Genomic DNA, 19,910 nt, shown 5'->3' on the forward strand with positions numbered 1-19,910 from the left:
GAAAGAGTAAATATGGAGGCCATTGATGCCATTACTGTGAAAAGGTAATGTTTCTACTGTTAAACATAATGTACAGAAGGAGAATGTAAGTTTATTGAGATTGTAATGGATATGCAAAATACACATAATTTTCTGCCATATCTGAGCTAATGCTTTTCAGGCCTTAGGCTGGGTTAAACCTGCATTCTAGCAGTTCTAACATACTCTCATGCTAGCACATAAAACATAACATAACATAACCCCCATTTTAGTAAATCATAGTTATGCAAATTGTGTAATTTCCCTGCTTCAGCTGGTTACAGATTTCCAACCACCTCTTGCGGCCCCAGTCAGGCAGGAGCTTACCAGAAAACTTAATCAGCGAGATGGGACAACCCCTGGAGGGGGCATGGCCTTACTCTGCATGTCTCCCTCCCTGCTGTGCTGGGTCTCTTTATCCAATCACTGCAGGCTGCTCTGTAATCACTGCAGGCTGCTCTGTAACCCCCTCCTCTCTGTTTTCATGCTGCAGTCTGATAGGACAGGAGTAAGCACAGCAGGAGTGCTTGTCTGACTCTCACTTATAAGATTTTGTTCCTGCCTTGGACAAAGATGATGCTGCAGCCAGACAGGATTATGTTCTGGATGGTATGGGGACCCCTTGTGGTGTTTTTATACATTTTTCTTATGAAGTATTTTAGGTACATTTTTTGCCAAGATGTATAACATATAAATTTTTTTTGAATCTGACAGTGCCCATTTAACTTTACAAAAAGGGAATATCCAGACAGCTCTCCAATCAATTAACCTCTTATTTACCTATGCAACATTTCAGCTCACACAGGAGTATCTCTAAAGCTTAAAGAGGGCTCCTATGTCAGCTGAAACATGCCATGGTAAATTAAAGGATCACTGCTTGGAATGCTGCCTGGATTTCCCTTTTTCCTCAATGGGATGGTCTTTTGATGAGTCAGTAGTACTGTATTTATATACATGTTTACATTATGCATCATCTACATACCTTGATTTGTACAGGATTTTCTGTGTCTTCTTTTCAATAAAATCAAAATGTCCTGGAGCACAGAAAAGAGCTGAATGGAAATCAATCAATAATAAAGCCCTGACACTTCATGGAATCATCATGAGAATCATTGCCTCTGTCCACTAATGCAATATACTGTATGTGGTGGCCCAGTACAGGAGTTGATACCCCGTACCCTTGCTGCCCTGTCAGGCAGCCTCCCTGCAGTGTCCCCTGCCCCCCCTCCACTGCATCTGTTCTACTATAATTGTATATTATCCCCTATGTTATGTTTATAAAAATGTTGTATATGTTGTATCTTTAAGAAAGGTGAGCATGTGCTCACCAGTTGTCATGTAAGTTGTCATGTGATTGTTACCCAGGAGGTATCAGTGACCAGGTGACTTAAGGGTGACCAATGGGACCCCACCAGAGTCTCCCCCATAAAATCCCTGGGTGGAGCCTCTGCTCTCTCTCTTTCTGCTAAGCTGAGGTCCAGTGCAGTCGAGCCTAGGAGTCTGTCTGGAGTCATAGGAGGCCATGAGTCAAGTGTGCAACCACAAGCTACAAGTAAGCTAAAGTTACAGCTTAGTCTGTCTCCAGTCAAGTCAAGTCAGTCACTGTCATCTATTATCAACGTGGCCTGCACTAAATTGTCCAAAACCACTGTAAGTCCCAGCAAGCCCTTAAGTCCCTGGTCACCTCCGTGGGCCCGGCTACACTATATAGACTGTACCATCTGCCACTTAGTAAAGCTACCGTTGTCTGTAACTTGGTGTCGGAGTAATTATTGCCCATGTGCCTAGCCCAGGATCCAGTTGCATACCTTCGGGTGATATTGAGGATAAACTACGCCCTGACGTCACGAATACAAGGGATTAATGCCATCTGCCTCTAGGGTAATTCCATCTGCCCTGCATCTCACACCCCATATCACATGTACATATGTATGATATCGGCCCTAATATGGGGTTATATGTATTCATACATTTTGGGCTACACTAAGTAACTGAGGCAGAATATGAAAGTCTTTAAACAGTTCTATATGACAAAATCCACTGTGACCACATTATAGCCCCACAGTGGTACCAACTTAAAGCTATTGCCCACTGATGCGCACTGTTGACTGAATACAGGAAAAGCATTAAAGGGGTATTCCTGGATTTTTTTTTATTTGACTATGCTACAGGGGCTGTAAAGTTAGTGTAGTTCATATTATAGTGTCTGTACCTGTGTGTGATGGTTTTCTCACAATTCTTCTGCGATTTTCACCCCAATATTTATTTTTAACAGCATACAAAAGGACTATTTTCCCAGATTGCAATGCGGCCGAGACCTGACTCACTAGTCAGCTGATGACAGGGAGCCTGTCTGCTTCAATGGGTGGAGGGTTCAATCTGCAACTAATGCAACAGCTGTAGGCACCCTGATTGAAAACCACAGGTCTGCAGCTCATTTATGTATCAATGGGTGGGGTGGCTGATGTGTGGGAAGGAGGAAAATAGAATTGTGGTATTTGTAGTCAAAAAAAGAACAGTCAAACAGGAAATACAAGTTCACAAAAAGCTAGCCACAGTGTTATGGTAATCTCATGACTTAGCCATTTAGCCCCAAGACAAGCGCAGATCCTTCCTAAGCATGTCCATTACTGTCTGCCAGGTATGTACTAAAATCACCTTATGGTGGATAGCCCCTTTAATGATAACACAATAATCTCATTATGAATATAATACACTTCCATCTTACTGGTCTGAATCGGATAGCCAGCTGCATGAAGGAGTACTGTGAGTTCCATATTGTGGCCACCCAAGTTATATATTGAGAATCTAAGAGACCCTTAGTATATACCAGTGCTGGATTATAAAAAAAAAATACTTTTCATAATTTAAAACATTTTTACAAAAAGTTAAAATAAGTTTACTGTTGTAAAAAAACTAAACAAAATGCCACCTACAGCCACCTTAAGGCAGGCTTAATAGTAAGGAATCTTCGGCACTAGGACCGCACAGACATTGCTGTCCCATACACATCAATGTATTCCGCTTGGATTCCGATGCTGAAATTCTGTAGTTTGCACTGTGCAGCGAAATCCCATTGAGAGTAATGGGATTCTGCTGCAGTGGAATTTGCAAGTGCAATTTCTAATCGGAATTACATTTGGAAATTTACTAGAGTGAACCTAGCCTAACTTTTCACACCTAATAGAAAGGTATGGTGTTTTCAGTCAGCAATATAATGGTGTTTTCCAAATAACCAAACATGAACCTGGACTTAGTATTATCAACTACTTTAATACAATGGAGAAGGAGAAAGAGGAGGCAAGTAGCCACAAACCCCCCATTGATTTCAATGGGCACTTCTGAGCATACCCACCCAAAATTTGCTTATTGGCCAGATCTGTTTGGTGTCCGGCTCCCCCATAAGTGTGCACGGGCCGGGCAACATTGGACAAACAGTAGGTACACCGCTGGTCAGGAACGTGACATTATAAGCCTACTCAGCTAGTTAATGGCTCCAAAGGTGTTATGCCTCAGCCACTGATTGGCTGAGGAGGCCTATGATATCCCGTCCCCATACCCCGAAGCACTGCTAAGCAGGCTTCAGAGCTCTGTCATAGCAATGGCGATGTGGGAATGAGAAAGGTAAAAGTCCCTTTACTCAGAAACAGTCTTCAATTTTAATTAAAGGAAGGAGGAATAGAATAAGAATTGTAATTTTCACAATTGTTGTCAATTTCCTTAAAGGGGTATTCCAGGAATTTTTTTTATTTGACTATGCTACAGGGGCTGTAAAGTTAGTGTAGTTCATAATATAGTGTCTTTACCTGTGTGTGACGGTTTTCTCACAATTCTTCTGTGATTTTCACTCCAATATTTATTTTTAACAGCATACAAAATTACTGTTGTCTCAGATTTTTCCCAGGTTGCAATGCGACCGAGACATGACTCACTAGTCAGCTGATGACAGGGATCAATCTGCAACTAATGCAACAGCTGGAGGCACCCTGATTGAAAACTACAGGTCTTTTGAATAGATGCAGCTCATTTATGTTTCAATGGGTGGGGTAGCTGATGTGTGGGAGGGAGGAAAATGGAATTATGGGATTTGTAGGCAAAGAAGAAAACTCAAAAAATAAATACCAGTTCACAAAAAGCTAGGCACAATATTATGGTACTCTCACAACATAGCCATTTAGCCCCAAGACAAGCGCAGATCCTTCCTAAGCATGTCCATTACTGTCTGGCAGGTACATACTAAATACACCTTATGGTGGATAACCCCTTTAGAGGGATGCTCCGCCCTAGACATCTTATCCCCTATCCAATGGATAGGGGATAAGATGTCCCGCTCTCTCCCATAGGCTTGCATTGAGGGGGAGGGGTTAGATGTCACAAGGGGGCAGAGCCTTGATGTCATGATACTCCAGCCCTGTGATCATGAGTCATCAGACACGGAGCGATCTTTGCTCCATGAGGCTGAGGATTGGGGGTGCTGTATGAGAGATTGCGGGGGTCCCCAGCGGCTGGAGCCCCCGATCAGACATCTTATCCCCTATCCTTTGGGTAGGGAATAAGATGTCTAGGTCTTCCCCTTTAACCTAGATGATATGAATGTATTATATCCATACTTGAAAATCTCATGGTAGAAGTCTTTTTTCTTTTTTACAATAAAGGTTATGTAATTTAATTACTTAAAATTTAGCTGGAAATGCTCTTTCAAGTGGAAGCTAAATAAAAAAAGAAGATCCTAACAAACTGCTTTCATGTCCATGTCACGTACTGTATCTAATTTTTATTCTTAGCTCCTATTTATTAGAATCTATGTTTAGCTTTATTTTGTTCACTTAAAATGTCAAGTTTGTGTAATATGTTGGGCACTAGTGCAGGAGAAAATTACAAAATAAAAATGTAAAATGAATGCATTCAATCCAGTTCTCCATTTTGGTATCTGAAACATCTGTCACATGACATATAAACTTTAACCAGAGATATTTTCAAAATGTCCGCCAGCTGACAAACCAGTAGTGTAGTTGCTTAGGGCATGTACATGTGGTAAGGCCTTGGGGTGTAGTGTAGTTGGGGTGTTGCTTCGGTATATGAGGGGTTAATTTAACCCCTGTCACTCATGACGCCAGGGTGAGGGTTAATACGCTGAGGTAAATCTTCGGCCTATCGCCACCCTTCCCAGAAACGATAGGTGAGTGCTTAATTGAATGAAGGTCCACAATAGAGATGAACTTGAACTTGTATAAACTTTACTGAGGTACTTGCGGTACATCCAATTAACAGCAACAGTCTTAGTAATACAGTCTCTATGTAGTACGGCAGTGATTGACAAATGCCGCAGAGCATTAGCTTATCCAAAGGGTATTAGAACTAGGATTGATGCAGAGATCCGTCCGGATTTAGGGGTCTGTTTAGGTCCAGTGATCTTGCAGACTTAAGAGGGATTGAGATAACTCACAGTTTTGTAAAGATGGCCGTTACCGCAAGGCTTGGGCCTGGTCACTGCTGATGACAGCTGCGCAGATCCTCCTTCATCAGCAGTTCACGAGGAAAGAGAGAGATTAATGGCTGCCACTCCCTTATATGGGCAGGGGCAGGGCCGTTTTGGATTGGTCCGTGTCAGCTGTCACTCACCGTTACAATGCATGGTGGGCGATCACCTGACTTCCTCCAAAGGTCCTTGAATCATAAACCATAGAGTTTTGGAACGCATCATGTGACCCGCAGATCCTGCGACGCTACAACAAGGTAAGTACACTTTATATACATATATACACTTAGAATTTGAATAGTTTTATCTATTAAAGGGGTGACTAGGGGCTAATTATAGATCAGGACCAAACCGGTACCAAGGTACTCTGACTTTGGGGACCTCACCACAAGGTAACGAATGCAATCCGGTACCGGGACACCACATACGCATGGGGAAAACCTGTGTCATGTAAACTGTTGCTATGCACCAAAGCTTCTTCTGGGCATGGGGTTGGGGGGGAGTTGTACAGCCCGGAAGCTCCCATTGATTTCAATGAGTGTACTCATTTGGTTCCTTGACTCTTATTGAAGTCACATGGAGCAGAGTTTTCTGAAGTGACAAAGCATGGTTTTTTGACGTATCATCACATTAGGGTTGCAGTTCCAAAAACGGATTATAATTACAAATGATGCAACAATGCCCAATTTATCCTAAATGCTCCTACATAAAATGTCCATTTTCCCAAGTTTTACTGAATCAATATGCCCATATGTCCAATAGCTGCATGATGTGCGGCATAATGGGCAGCTGTTGGGCATTACATGGTAAAGTCCCCTCTTGTCTCAAAAGGTACGGTATATTCCAATACATGCAAAAGGCAGAAGTGAGAGCCAGAGAGCAACTTTCTTAAGGGGTAGAAAGCTGGTGCCCTAAAAACATGTAACAAGTATACAAATAACCAGAATCTGATGGCATACATCCCTGAGTTCTGAAGGTATTAACTAATATGGATAGACAAATCCTTATTGGAAAATTTAAAGGAACCCTGTTTGCACATTTTTGCATGTTAAAGTACTGATAGTGTTGGCTAGCTGCTAGCAAATACACTTTAACCATACCCATTGTAACGGTCAACAGGTGCAGGCAGACCTGCTGTGCTATCCAGCTGGTTTGGCTTTGAGATAGAAGAATCTATCTAAGCAGCCCACCTCACTTTTTCCCTTTAACTACCTAACAGGGATCCAGACTTTGCTACAGATGGCTACGAGTTCGCTACTGTGGTGAACCAGGAGAGTTGTGGTGTCTGGGGTGTTGTGGTGGTGTAAGTGCAGGGTCTGGTGGTATTAACCCTTAGATGTCGTGATGCCAGGGTGCGGTTTCCTTAGTGTTAATGGTCCTACTGCCAATCATCCCAGAAACGGCAGGGAAAATAACGGAATGTCCACAGCAGACTTTACGAATAAACTGAAGACAGATCCAAGTATAGGGTACACATAGTCAGGAGCAAGCAAACTTGTCAAAGCAGGCAGCACTGGTTCATGATAAACATAGATACACTGAAATGAAACACAATGAAACCTTTTTTTTCAGGCAAAATGGTTACCTGATATAACAGGTAATCGAAGATAATTTGAAGGGGAAGTATTGTAATGCCTGTGATGGCTAAGAATCAGGAAGGAAGAGCATACATCCTGCAGGAAGGAGTGATACTGACAAGAGCCGATACAAAGCACAGACAAGGAAGCATGGATTATAGGTAGCCTGGTGGCTGTGCATGCCAGAAACAGCATTACACCAGTGGGAGCTCCCTTACACCCTTGTTGCTGTAGATGTGCATCATGTAGCTTTGAAAATAAAGTTTTATTAACAGATGCAAGTCTCACGATTTCACCTATCCACCATTTCACTTGCCAGCTCGCTCCACCACCCTTCTCTTTGATTTACCATATTGGACTTGGCATCCAGCACAGATGAAGGGTCAAGATTGTTATACATATCAGGGTTGAAATAAGGGTAGGTAGAACAAATGGACGATTAAGGCACCATAGAGTGCAGGAGGTAGCAACTTATTTTGTTAAACCATCTATGTGCTGCGCCAAACCCACCAACAAAGCTGTAGGTGTCATTGTAAAATGAGTTCTTCATCTTAGTGCATTGGACTGCGAAAAGACAAATTCCAACTACAGAGGAAAGTTTATGATTGAATAGAGGCAAATTCATTCACATGAACATAGAAAACAGGCATGAGATGAAGTGAGGAAGAGAGCTGCCGCATACACTGCTGGGATATATACACAGTACCATGAATACTATAACTAGTAACCTACAGTATATACAGTAAGTGCTTAGCATTCTGGCAATTTATTTCTAATTACTTTCTCTGTATCTATCTTACTTGGAACTGGTGTTTACAAATATTCTTCAGCTACATGATAATATTCCTAAATAACTTCTACATATTTTGCCTTCCCACACATCTCCTGGAAATGTTCTGCTACACTAGTTAGTGGGATAGGCTTTCACAATGACTGCCTCAGCACAATCCTGAGGTGGTTGCTTGGCAAGAAGACCTGCTATTGAAAATCACCGCTTGACTGCTGGATACAATCTGGCAAGTTATCCATTGCAGTAGATTCTCCATGGAAATATGAATAGAAAACCAGAAAACTAATCTTTCATTGCTATCAGGCAGAAACACCAATGCATTCCTGAGATGTATGAGTGAGCAGTGTCACCCCTCCCTTTTGTCTTGTTTCCTACAATATCTTTATAATCTAGTAGAAAATATGTGACTTATTATTGTTGACATTGCATCATGTATGTCTATCATATCAGCTCTCTCTTGAGTCTTTCACCTGTTATTAGTATGGAACTATATCTTTTTATAATTTTTTATAACGCAATAAGAGTAGGGTCACATGTGCCGTATTTTGCTGCTGCTATTTTCCTACTTATTGAAGTCAATAGCAAAATCAGCTGCAGAAAATCTGCAGCAAAATCTGCAGCAAAATATAGCACGTGTAACCCTACAATTAATATATATTCATACTTCTAGAAACTTATGTTTTAGGGTAGGTGTCGGATTTTGCTGCCTATTTGCTGCTGTGTATTTTCCTATCCATTGAAATCAATAAATAGCAAAATATGCAGCTGATTTTGCTACCCATTGACTTCAATGGGTAGGAAAATACGCAGCAGCAAATACACTGCAAAATACAGCATGTACAGTATGACTTTACACTTAAACAGATTTTTTATTTTTTAAAGGGGTTATCCAGTTGCAGCTGAATGGGGGTATCCCTAGCTATGCCTACTGTTACACTCTGTGCTCCTGCCGCAAACTCCGGCCGTGAGCGCAGTGTCCCTGTGTTCCCGTCTGCCGACGAAGCTGGGATTTGCATCGTGGAACGTGCCCGCATGCGAATTGCAGCCAGTCACTCACCACGCTCTCTGCTGCCTCTTCCTCTGTGTCTTAGTGTGCGTGTGCCGGAACTCTGAAATTTAAAGGTCCAGTGCACCCATAATTAGTTGTTGCACCTGACACTACATTATAAAGTCCCTGCACCTCCCACACTTGCTTGGCGGATCTTCAGTGCCCCTAGCCTGAGATTAAGCGTTCCATATTGCTTGTTTGCTTTTCCTGTGTATCCAGACCTTCCCACTACGTTATTTGACTTCGCACCTTTGCCGCCTGCCTTGACCTTCTGCTATGTTTGACTATGCTACTGCCTTATCCTTCAGTACCTCACCTTGCCCAGCTACCTGTGTGGTCGAGCAATGTCTGGGGTAGTGACCTGGGTGTTGCCTGCCGCAGCAAGCCCATCCTGCCTTGCAGCACCTTAGACTCCGCTCCCCGATACGGTCCAAGTCATCAGCCCCACAGGTTAGAGGATCTACATCCAGCTCCGTAACAGCAAGATCCGGCCATGGATCCCGCTGGGGTTCCTCTGCCAGATAATCCGGATCTCGCTTCTATCGTGGCTCTCCAGTCATAGCAGTTGGCCCAGCAGGCACAGCAGTTGAGCCAGTTATCCGCCATGATGCAGCAGTTACTAACTGCCCAGCAGCAACTGCTACAACCACAGCCTCCTCCTGCTCCAATGCGGCCTCCCGTTGCTGCAGTCTCCTCCGGAACGAAACTCCACTTGTCTCCTCCTGAGAAATATGAGGGGGATCCCAAGTCCTGTCGTGGTTTCGTGATGCAGTGCTCCATGCACTTTGAACTCATGGCGGAACAGTTCCCTACGGAACGAGCAAAGGTGGCCTTCATTATCAGTCTCTTAACTGGAAGGGCTTTGTCCTGGGCAACTCTGCTTTGGGATCGCAGTGATACTTTCACAACCAATTTCCAGACTTTCCTGACAGAATTTCGGGGTGTCTTTGAAGAACCAGCCCGAGCCTCCTCCGCTGAGACTGCATTGCTGAGTCTTTCGCAGGGCAACTCTTCTGTGGGCAAGTATGCCATTCAGTTTCATACCCTGGCATCGGAGTTATCATGGAACAATGAAGCTCTTTGCGCCATCTTCAAGAGAGGACTATCTAGTCATTTCAAGGATGCCCTTGCTGCCCGAGAATTGCCATCTAACTTGAATGAACTTATACACTTGGCATCCCGGATTGATATTCGTTTCTCTGAGCGATGTGAGAAGAATCTGCACGACCTTGGCGCTTTCCTCGTCTGGCACCTGTCTTCCAGCAATCACCGCAAACGAACTGAGATTCTATGCCTTTACTGCGTCAGTGTGGATCTTTTCCTAAAAGATTGACCTCTATGTCCACAGCCACAGGGAAGGGAAACGCTCGCACCTAGGGTTTGTGGGAGAGGCCTCCCTATGTGTGAATACCACCTCTCCATGCTTAAATTTGACAGTCCAGATTTTTCTACCCTCCAAAGAGATTGTCTCTGTTCTTGCCTTATTGATGCCTCCCTAGTACATAGGTATCATTTTCCTGTATCTTACCTGTTAAAGCCCCTGTACATCTCTACAGTCAATGGAGAAAGACTGTACTGTACTGTACTATACCGCCAGGGCTGCCATCAGACATTTTGGGGTCCCTTACAGAGCTCAAATCCTTGGCCCCGACCCTTTGTAGCCGACTCCAGGGCACGACTGCCCGACTTCCCCATCATCCATAAAAAAATGTTTTAAACACAGGACAAGAAAAACAAGATCCCGTGAGTTTAATGAGGAAGGAAGGAAAGAGGAAATATCACCATACATTTTACCATCATACTGTTACTGATGAAATCCTGTATACTATAGAGCTTAAAGGGGTACTCCCCTACTTTACATTTTATCCCCTATACACAGGACATATATCATAGTGTCCCGCAGTTGCAATGCCTGTTTTATACTGGCCATGGTTTTGGCATCATAAAACTGATTACAGACTCCCTTTAACTGTAGATCTTCACTTCCAAGACCCCCCCCCCTTATAACAGGTCTCCCCCCTCCAGCCCCCTTCCCTTTATAACAGGTCTTCTCTCTCCAGCAACCCCCCCCCCCCACACACACACACCAGGACTCTCAGCCCCCCTCCCCTTCACATAAGAGCCCCCCTGTCCATTCCCCCCTCACACACAAGCAGGACTCTCAGCCCCCCTTCCTCACATAGTAATAAGATCAGGTTCTCCTCTTACCTAGTGTAGCAGATCTTCCCCTCAGCAGCTGTTCCTGTGTGCCGTCAGCAGGAGGAGCCAGAACCAGTGAGGAGAAGGCAGACAGTAGAGGCAGACAGTAGAGGCAGCAGTGAGCGTCCTGTCTGTACAGTATGTAGTACAGACTCTGTAGCCTCCAGACCTCCGGTCACTGTGTCAGCTTGTCTCAGGACCTGTGTGTGCTGCTGCAGCTGCGGTGGTCCTGAGTTCTCAGGCTGGCACACTGACTGATCTATATGTTTGTCAGGACTCCTAGCCTCCAGCCACTGCCAATGTTTCAACCCTGGCTGCTGCAGGGAGGTGCAGTTGGCCAGTCCCCTTGGGAGCTTGGGCCCCTTACTGGAGTACTGGCTGTACCCCCCTAACGGCGGCCCTGCATACCACACTAAACGGTTGTCTATGCAGGTCGGAGCCTTGCATAAGGAGAACTTGACTTTATATGTACTCCCTCATTGTACTTCTCCTCTCCTGCTTGGCCTACCGTGGTTGCAACTCCAAGCCCTGCAGTTGGATTGGAAAACTGGAGAAGTTCTTTGTTGGGGACCGCATTGCATCAACCACTGTATTCAAATAAGTTTTGCTAAGTTGGAATAATCTTCTTGTCCTCAGCCCGGTTTGCCTTTGTTCCTTCAGGATTTTGCTGATGTCTTCAGTGAAAACAAGCTGAAGTTTTACCACCACATCATCCCTATGACTGTCCTATTGATTTACTGCCCAGCTCCACACCTCCCCGGGCAGAATCTACCCTTTGTCGGTCCCTGAAACACAGGCTATGTCTAATTACATCCAGGAGAATCTTCAGAAGGGATTTATCAGGAAGTCCTCTTCCCCTGCTGGAGCCAGGTTCTTCTTCGTGGAAAAGAAAGACGGGTCTTTGCGACCTTGCATCGAGTACCAAGGCTTGAATAAAATCACAATAAAGAACCGCTACCCACTTCCTTTAATCTTTGAATAATTTGATCGTCTGCGGGGTTCCAGGATCTTCTCTAAACTAGACCTTCGTGGGGCCTATAATTTGATATGTATACTAGAAGGGGACTGGACATTTCGAGCATCTGGTGATGCCATTTGGACTCTGTAATGCTCCAGCAGTCTTCAAGGAGTTTGTCAATGACATTTTTCGTGACCTACAATACTCCTGTGTTGTTGTCTATTTGGATGACAATCTCCACACTCATCGTTTTCATCTCTGCCAAGTTTTACAGCACCTCCGAGACAATCATCTCTATGCAAAACTTGAAAAATGTACTTTTGAAAAGATCAGCCTTCCGTTTCTGGGCTATATTGTTACCAGTCAAGGTCTACAAATGGATCCTAACAAGTTATCCGCTGTACTGAATTGGCCTCGACCTTCTGGCTTGAAAACGATTCAGCGCTTCCTCGGCTTTGCTAATTATTATCAGCAATTTATTCCACACTACTCCACCTTGGTTGTCCCCATTGTCTCTCTTATCAAGAAAACTGCTAATCCCAAGGTCTGGACTCCTGAGGCCGAAGAAGCGTTCAAACAGTTAAAATCCGCCTTCGCTTCTGCTCCTGTGTTGTCAAGACCAGATCCAGGCAAGCCATTTATATTGGAAGTGCATGCTTCTTCAGATGGTGCAGGTGCAGTTTTGACACAAAAAACATCCAAAGGAAGAACTGTAACCTGCGTTTCTTCTCTAAGACTTTCTCTCCTGCGGAGAGAAATTATACAATTGGAGATTGCGAGCTCTTATAAACTGGGTCCGTTTTTCTCAAAAGGACATCTCGCCTTCCTCAATCTCTGGTACCTCTGATGTTTTTGCTGTTAAGGAAATCTTAGACTCCAAGCTGGTCAGAGGAAAACGCTTCTTTCTTGTGGACTGGGAAGGATTCGGTCCGGAGGAGAGGTCTTGGGAAACACAGGACAATATCTTGGACCAGGACCTTCTCAAAAAATGTTTGAACCATAAGAGGAGGGGGAGACCAAAGGGTGGGGTGGGGGCTGTACTGTCCCACTCTGTGCTCTGGCCGCAAGCTCCGGCCGTGAGCGCAGTATCCCTGTGTCCCCATCTGCCGGCGGGGCTGGGATTCGCATCGCGGGGCGCGCCCGCATGCGAATCCCAGCCTGTCACTCACCACGCTCTGCTGCCGCCTCTTCCTCTGTGTCTTAGCTTTAGTGCGGGCGTCCCCGTCTCCTAGGGCAGCGTGCACCGGAGCTCTGAAATCTAAAGTGCCAGTGCGCCCATAATTAGTTGTTGCACCTGAGACTACATTATAAAGTCCCTGCACCTCCCACACTTCCCTGCTGGATCAGTGCCCCTAGCCTGAGATTAAGTCTTCCATATTGCCTGGTTGCCTTACCCGTGTATCCAGACCTTCCTGCTACGTTATTTGACTTCGCACCTTTACCGCCTGCCTGGACCTTCAGCTAAGTTTGACTAAGCTACTGCCTTATCCTTCGGTACCTCGCTTGCACAGCTACATGTGTGGTCGAGCCGTGTCGGGGGTAGCAATCTGGGTGTCCCCTGCCGCAGCAAGCCTTGTGGTGGGCTCTAGTGAAGACGAGCGGCACCTTAGACTCCGCTCCCTGATACGGTCCGAGTCATCAGCCACACAGGTTAGAGGATCCACATCCAGCTCCGTAACACCTACTGTGTGGTTATAATAAAAATAAACCTTTACTCATCTTCAGCATTCCCGCGGTGCTGCCAGTGTCCTGCTATGGTCCTCCGCAGCGGTCGTCTTTCTGAGCTGCAGCATGACTGTATGTGACTGCATTTTTGATTATTTTTCCTTGTGTGGTGTCCCAGTACCGCATTCTATACGGTACTTGTTTATTTATGGGTCCCCATAGCAAGAGTCCCTAGGACTTAGGGATCCCTGTTAGCCAGTCTACCCCTGGTCGCCTCTATTCTAGTGTATAGATCTCTAATTTATTCATAGGTTAATATAAATAGAACAACATGTGTAAATAAATAGTTAATTACTTGTTTCCATTAGCGTTGCAGGACCTGCGGGTCATGTGACGAGGTGAACTCTATGGTATTTAGCTTAAGGACCTTTGGAGGCCCTGTGACGTAAGCACTCCCATCTCACCATGTAATGGTGAATGGCAGACGTTCGGACCAATCAGATTTGCCACGCCCCCTGCCCATATAAGGGAGTGGCGGCCATGTTTCTCTCTCTTACCTCGTGGGCTGTCAAGCAGGCAAGACCTGTACAGCAGTAATCGCAGTGAGTTAGGCCTGAGCCTTGCAGTAACGGCTGAACAATTATAACTATGGAGTGTATCAATTCCCAAACACTCTGCAGCATCCCCGGACCTAATAACTCCCCTAAATCCGGACGGATCTGCAAATCTCTTCCTAAATTCAGAGACTTTTTGTCTAACTCAAGGTCTCCAACTACTGCCAGTCACTAAGCAACCTAAGGACTTCTTGTATGAGACAGTTACTGTACTGTGGTTATTGCAAGAACTTCAGTAAAAGTTATTCAAGTTCAAGTTTAAATCTCCTTGAGGACCTTCAGTTATTTTATGCACCTATCGTTACTAGGAAGGGAGGCGATAGGCCGGAACATTGATTCAGCATACCAGCCCTCAGCCTGGCATCACGAACTCTAGGATTAACATTAACCCCTTGTATACCTATTCCATACCACCACTACCATACACCCCCCAAGGGCTACCACACTTGGCAACATTCACACATGAATAATCTGCTGTGGGCTACTGACATCGGATAATGGAAATTCCGCAAGCAGATTTTATTGCTCCCCATTGACTTCAATGAGTAGCAACATAATTCACTTGCAGATTTTCCTCTGTGGAAGTTCTGCAAGTAGAATTTCAGCTGCGGGTCAACCGCAATGGATTATTTACATGTTAACGTACTGTTATTGTCCCGACAGGTGGTGGATCCTCTGGGTCTGGGTCCCTGGCACGACTGATCCACACTGGTAGCTGAGAGGTGGCGTGGCACAGGAGGAGACTGGCAGGACATGGCAAGATAGCAGTAGGTCAGGGCAGGAACACAGGTGCAGGGTAGGAAGATAGCAAGGAACAGGTACACAGTAACAGAGACACAGAACTATCACTATGGCAATAGACAACCAAAGATCTGGCCGGGAACCAAGGGAGGAGCTGATATTTAAGAACCAGGGTCCAGGTGTAGACACTTAACTCCTTAAATGGGCACTGTCATGAAATAAAAAAAATTGATATGTTGTAGTACTTAAGTACTACAACATATCTCTAATATACTTTAATTAAAAAAAGGGATTTTAAAACAGTTTAAAATCACTTTTAAATTCACCCTCCTAGTGGCCGAATGTGTTGGGCAGTGACGTCACTAATGAATTTTGACTCGTTGAAGCCTGGCAACGAGTCGGAATTCATTCACTGCGGTGCTCGCTCCCGCCTGTCAATCAGACAGGCGGGAGCGAGCGCTTTGAATGAAGAGGACGCGTGCAGGCTCCCTGGCAGGCCCCGGCAACAGGTAAGATTATCTATGTTGTGTCTGTTACTGAATGTTTTTGTGGGGGGGTGGGGGGTAGTAGTGGGTTGTGCGGCGCAGCGGGGCCCGGGGGGGTTGCGGGCTGCGCGGCGGGAGCGGGATGGGCCATCACGGTGTGCCTCCAGTTGTTTCCCTACTACAACTCCCAGCATGCCCTGTGTCAGGGCAAGCTGGGAGTTGTAGTGGGGAAACAGCTGGAGGGATGCTGAATAGGTGAACTAAGGGGGGGTGGGGAGAGAGTTGAGCGGCGCGACAGGGCTGGGGGGGGGGTGTTGCGGGCTGCGCGGCGGCGAGCGGGATGTGCGGCCATCACAGTGTGCCTCCAGTTGTTTCCCCACTACAACTCCCAGCATGCCCTGACAGCCAGTAGATGTCAGGGCATGCTGGGAGTTGTAGTGGTGAAACAGCTGGAGGCACCCTGTTAGGAGAACTAAGGGCGAAGTTGGCCCCCAGCAGGCATCAGTGATGTGGTGCCTGCTGGGGAAGTCTGCCTGGTAGTGAGCACACTACTAGGCAGACTAAATGCCATTTGTAAAATAGTAAAAAAAAAAAAAAATAATAAAGGCAGGGAGGTGGTTAGGGATAGAAGGGCAATAGGCCGCTACGTCATGTGTCCCGGTCCTGCGATATAACGCGGGGTTACACGGTAACCCTGCATCATATCGTGGCAGGCCCAGCGTCATAGTGAAGCCGGGACCCGCCGCTAATAGCGCGCGGCACCGATTAACCCTTTAGCCGCGTGCTCAAAGCTGAGCCATGCGGCTAAAAACTAAAGTGAAAGTGCCCGGCTAGCTCAGGGAGCTGTTCGGAATCACCGCGGTATAATTGCGGCATCCCGAACAGCTGTACTACAAGCCTGAGATCCAGGCTTGAGCAATCAATCACCGATTTCACTGATTGTTGCCATGCAACGGCAAGGCAGCAGTCTGTGAATGAAATCAGCCATTGCAAGCTGATAGGTCTCTACGGCACCTATCAGCTTGCAGAAAAAAAGGTGTAAAAAAAAAAGTTAACCCTTTCAGGTATTCCCTTCTGAATTAAAAGTTTGAATCACCCGGCATTTCCTAGTAACAAAATAAAACAGTGTAAATAAAAATACACATATGTGGTATCACCGCGTGCGGAAATGTCCGAATTATAAAAATATACCACTTTTTAAACCGCACATTCAATGACGTACGCGCAAAAAATTCCAAAGTCCAAAATATTGCATTTTTGATCACTTTTTATACCACAAAAAAATGAATAAAAGTGATCAAAAAGTCTGATCAGAACAAAAATGGTACCACTAAAAACTTCAGTTCACGGCGCAAAAAAAATTAGCCCTCTTAGCGCCCTGAACACGGAAAAATGAAAAAGTTATAGGAGTCAGAAGATGACAATTTTAAACGTATACATTTTTCTGCATGTATTCATGATTTTTTTCTGAAGTGACACAAAATCAAACCTATACAAGTAGGGTATCATTTTAACCGTATGGACCTACAGAATAAAGATAAGGTGTCATTTTTGCCGAAAAATGTACTGTGTAAAAACAGAAGCCCCCAAAACTTACAAAATAGTGTTTTTTCATCAATTTTGGTGCACATTGATTTTTTTCCCGTTTCACAGTAGATTTTTGGGTAAAATGACTAATGTCATTACAAAGTAGAATTAGTGACGCAAAAAATAAGTCATCATATAGAATTTTAGGTGAAAATTTTAAAGAGTTATGATTTTTTTTAAAGTTAAGGAGGAAAAATTGAAAATGAAAAAAAGGAAAAAGACCCGGTCCTTAAGGGGTTAATTAAATGAGCGCTGGCCCTTTATGAGTGATTGCTCCGGTGCACACGTGCCCTAGGAGGCGGGGGGCACATGCGCCGGGGCTGCGCGGACATGGAGAGGCAGGAGGTGAGTGATGGGCTGGGATTCGCATGCGAATCCCAGCCCCACCGGCAGCGGGGACATGAGCAAAGAGCGCTCACGGCCGTCGTGTCCGACTGGAGAGCAGGCGTTACACGTACACTAAGAGCAAAATACACATACACTTTACAGCCAACATAGCCTTATTGTGCTTACTAAAAAGTAGAACTTGTCTTGCAATAAATGTAATTTTTATTTTACCATTGTTATATTATGTTAAATAAAAATATATTTTGTGAAATTGGGTTTGGTTTTTATGGCAATTGCATGCAAGTAGAGCAATAGCAAATTAATGTAGTCATTTTTCTATTTTAAAAATCTTAAAAAAAAATGTTTTAATCACTCTTAATCGCCCTATTCCAGGCCCTTTTTTTCCATTTTTCAACTATGGAACCGTGTTAGTGTTTGTATTTTGTGTTTTGAGCTGTAGTTTTTCTTAGTACTTTTTTGCTGTAGGTATAAATTTTTGATCACTTTTTTAAACCATGTTTTTTGGGAGAAGAGACCAGACCAGAAAAAATGCCAATATAAAGCATGATTTTAAAAAGGCAGTTAAAAAAAACTGTGACAGTGCACAGGGTTGGATATTAGCTTTGAGGGTAAACACCTATAGGTGGCACAAAGGGGACAATTTTATTCCTTCTGGAAGAGAGCGGAAAGTTAGTGTAGTTCATAATATAGTGTCTGTATTTTGATGGAGGTTTACAATTCTGTGATTTTTGCCCCAATATTTTTTTTTAACAGTATACACAATGAGTGTCATCTCAGCTTTTCCCAAGCTGAAGTGCACCCCGAGACATCACTAATCAGGTGATAAATGGCAGCCTGTCTTTGCTGGGTGAAGGTACGCTGGGTGGGAGGGAAATCATTCTGCAAGGAATTGTAGTTTTGCAACAGCTGAAGGCACCCTGGTTAGTAAAAACTGGTCTGTTGCATGGAAGGGAGCACATGTGTCTTTCAACGGGTGGGGTGGCTGATGTGTGGTAGGGAGAAAAGTGTTCTCACAATTACAAACAAGGAATCATGGGACTTGTAGTTGAAAGAAGGAAACTCCAACAGGAAATAGCCTCCCTAAGCATGTCCATTACTGTCTGGCAGTTAAGTACTTAAATCCTCTTATGGTGGATAACCCTTTAAAGACTACCTAGCAACTGGATCTTTGCAAACACCTTCTGAAAGTAATTTTTAGGAATGGATGTTTGATGGTTTGGACATTACCAAGGGGAAGGCATTATTATCTACTCAATGTGCTTTACATTGTTTACCAACCTATGTAAACTGCCCATGTTTGTGTGATATTATTGCACTTATTTGTTGTAGGTTTTATTTTTGCATTTAAGCTGTTAAACACCTTGACTTATTTTGAATAAGGCAGCATTCACTACCTGACACAGGACCTTCATATCTTATCCCCGGATGTTTGCATAGCTTGGCAATGGCAGTACTCCAAGTGTTGGTTCTGTGAAGGCCATTGCATATACAAAACTGAAAACTGGAGAGGCATTGTATTACTGACCACATTTTTTTCCCCTTTATCTTGGTTAGCTCTAAACCTTGGAAGCACTGACCAAGTACAATAAACAATACTGACAAATTAATATGAGCTGCCAAACGGTAGGACCATTGATTCAAACATAAATTTTAGTCTTGCACATGATGATTTCAGGTGACTTTAGTTTCTTTTTTAAATCGGTACTTAGCAAAGTTAAGGTGACTATACACATTAAACAGACACTCAGAATCAAAAACTTTTTATATGCTATACATCCTGTCAAAACATTTACCTTTTTAATATACTTCATACATTTTTTTATTTCCTTTTAATAGAAATCATGGCTTATAAAAATGATCACTAGGGATCCCCATACCATTTGGAACATAATTCCAGCTGCAGCATCATCTTTGTCCTAGGTGAAGCACAGGCTGGGACAAAGTCCAGTAAGTGAGGGAGGGACCAGCACTCCTCGGTGCTCACTCCTGTCCTGTCTATCAGACTGTAGCATGAAAACAGGGCTTCTTTCTTGCATTTTGGTGTTTACAGAACTTATTGGATAAAAACTTTTGTTAACTCTTTTAATGGTTTGTTTATCATTTCTATTTTGCATTTTAAATTTACGCTGTTCACGGTATAGTAAAAATAACATTATAGCTTTGTACTATGGGCCAGTACTATTACAGTTACATAAAAATATATATATATATATTTTAATTTTACTACCTTGGTACAACAAATAGTAATAAATAAAATTGTTATTGTTCAGGGAGTTACAGACATATTAAAAATGTTTTTATTTTATTTTACCGTATGTGTGTCATGTAAAAAAGAAAAAGGAATGTTATGAAAAAAATTACTTTTAGTTACATTTTATTGTAAAAACAACTTTTTACTAGT

This window comes from Hyla sarda, chromosome 2 (assembly GCF_029499605.1).
Source record: "Hyla sarda isolate aHylSar1 chromosome 2, aHylSar1.hap1, whole genome shotgun sequence".
Classification (NCBI taxonomy): domain Eukaryota; kingdom Metazoa; phylum Chordata; class Amphibia; order Anura; family Hylidae; genus Hyla; species Hyla sarda.